Consider the following 2,830-nt stretch of genomic DNA (forward strand, 5'->3'; position numbering starts at 1 on the left):
CTTGGTTCCTATTCTACTCAAAGTCTTCCAAAAAATTGAAGAAGCAATACTTCAAAACATATTTTATGAGGCCAACATAACCCTCATACGGAAACCGGGCAAGGACAGCACAAAAAATGAAAACTACAGACCAATATCTCTAATGAATACAGATGCTAAAATACTAAACAAAATACTAGCAAATCGAATACAACAACATATTAAAAAAATAATACATCGGAGACTCGGAGGTGCTCCTGGGTCTGTGGGCGGAGCATTTTTAAAGCCACCTGCATCTTCTGACTGAGGAAATGATGGTCAACGTCCTGAAAGGAGTGCTGATAGAATGTGACCCTGCCATGAAGCAGTTTCTGCTGTACTTGGATGAGTCAAATGCCCTAGGGAAGAAGTTCATCATTCAAGACATTGATGACACACAAGTCTTCGTAATAGCAGAGTTGGTTAATGTCCTCCAAGAGAGAGTAGGTGAATTAATGGACCAAAATGCTTTTTCTCTTACCCAGAAGTGAAAATATTCGATATTGACCAGTTAGGAATTAAATGTAACAGATACTAGAGACTGTTACCATTTAGTATCTTAAGTGACAGGTTAGACATACTGTGAAGAAGCATGCTGAGGGGAAGACTGGGGTATCATTTGTTCAGAAAAAAAGCCCCTGAACCGATTTTTATGTTCTGTTTTTTCAATGCAAGTATATTAGAATTTTTTTTAAAAAGCTTTAACAGTTGGCTATAATTTGACTTTCATTGTCCTTTATTAAAATATAAATGTAAAATAATAATAATAATAATGCATCATGATCAAATGGGATTCATCCCAGAATCTCAAGGATGGTTCAACATATGTAAAACGGTTAACGTAATACACCATATCAACAAAACAAAGAACAAAAACCACAGGATCTTATCAATGGACGCAGAAAAGGCATTCGATAAAATACAACTCAATTTTATGTTTAAGACTCTCAACAAAATGGGTATATAAGAAAAATATCTCAACATGATAAAGGCCATACATGAAAACCATCAACTAACATCATATGAAATGGCACAAAACTGAAGGCTTTCCCCCTTAAATCAGGAACAAGACAGGGTCAATTGTCCACTCTCTCCACTCTTATTTAATGTGGTGCTAGAGGTTCTAGCCAGAGCAATCAGACAAGACAAAGAAATAAAAGGCATCCATATCGGGAAAGAAGAAGTAAAGGTATCACTTTTTACAGATGACATGAACCTATACATCGAAAACCCCAAAGAATCTACAAAAAAACTACTAGAAACAATAAGTCAGTACAGTAAGGTTGCAGGATACAAATTAACATACAATGTCCATAGCCTTTCTATGTGCCAACAATGAAACATTTGATAACGAACTCAAAAAAATAATCCCCTTCACGATTGCAACAACAAAAATAAAATACCTAGGAATAAACATAACAAAGAATGAAAAGGACCTATATAATGAAAACTACAAACCATTGTTAAGGGAAATCAAAAAAGATACAATGAGATGGAAAAGTATTCCTTGTTCGTGGATAGGAAGAAAAAATATAATCAAGATGGCCATATTACCCAAAGCAATATACAAATTTAATGCAATTCCCATCAAAATTCCAATGACATTTTTTAAAGAAATGGAACAAAAAAATCATCAGATTTATATGGAACTATAAAAAACCCCGAATAGCCAAAGCAATCCTAAAGAAAAAGAATGAAGCTGGGGGCATTACAATACCTGACTTTAAACTATATTATAGGGCCACGACAATCAAAACAGCATGGTATTGGCAGAAAAATAGACACTCAGACCAATGGAACAGAATAGAAAGCCCAGAAATAAAACCACATATATATAATCAAATAATTTTTGATCAAGAAGCCAACAACACACAATGGAGAAAAGAAAGCCTCTTCAACAAATGGTGGTGGGAAAACTGGAAAGCCACATGCAAAAGAATGAAACTTGACTACAGTTTGTCCCCTTGTACTAAAATTAATTCAAAATGGATCACAGACCTAAATATAAGACCTGAAACAATAAAGTACATAGAAGAAGATATAGGTTCTAAACTCACGGACCTTGGTTTTAAAGAGCAGTTTATGAATTTGACTCCAAAGGGAAGGGAAGTGAAGGCAAAAATAAGTGAATGGGACTACATCAGACTAAGAAGTTTTTGCTCAGCAAGAGAAACTGATAACAAAATAAACAGACAGCCAACTAAATGGGAAATGATATTTTCAAACAACAGCTCAGATAAGGGCCTAATATCCAAAATATACAAAGAACTCATAAAAGTCAACAACAAACAAACAAACAATTCAATAAAAAAATGGGAAGAGGATATGAACAGACACTTCTCCTAGGAAGAAATCCAAATGGCCAACAGATATATGAAAATATGCTCATCTTCTTTAGCTATTACAGAAATGCAAATCAAAACTGCAATGAGATACCACCTCACACCTGTTAGATTAGCTATTATCAACAAGACAGGTAATAGCAAATGTTGGAGAGGCTGTGGAGAAAAAGGAACCCTCATTCACTGTTGGTGGGAATGTAAAGTAGTGTAACCATTATGGAAGAAGGTATGGTGGTTCCTCAAAAAACTGAAAATAGAATTACCTTATGACCCAGCAATCCCTCTACTGGGTATATACCCCAAAAACTCAGAAACATTGATACGTAAAGACACATGCACCCCCATGTTCATTGCAGCATTGTTCACAGTGGCCAAGACATGGAAACAACCAAAAAGCCCGTCAATAGAAGACTGGATAAAGAAGATGTGGCACATATACACTATGGAATACTACTCAGCCATAAGAAATG

The 2,830-nt window shown here is 35.2% G+C and overlaps 1 pseudogene; it reads left to right on the plus strand.

The window, feature by feature from the left end:
* Window positions 1–229: 229 nt before the first annotated feature.
* Window positions 230–706, plus strand: LOC136404413 (general transcription factor IIH subunit 5 pseudogene; annotated as a pseudogene).
* Window positions 707–2,830: the final 2,124 nt, after the last annotated feature.

Source organism: Saccopteryx leptura, chromosome 4 (assembly GCF_036850995.1).
Source record: "Saccopteryx leptura isolate mSacLep1 chromosome 4, mSacLep1_pri_phased_curated, whole genome shotgun sequence".
In the NCBI taxonomy this organism is placed as follows: domain Eukaryota; kingdom Metazoa; phylum Chordata; class Mammalia; order Chiroptera; family Emballonuridae; genus Saccopteryx; species Saccopteryx leptura.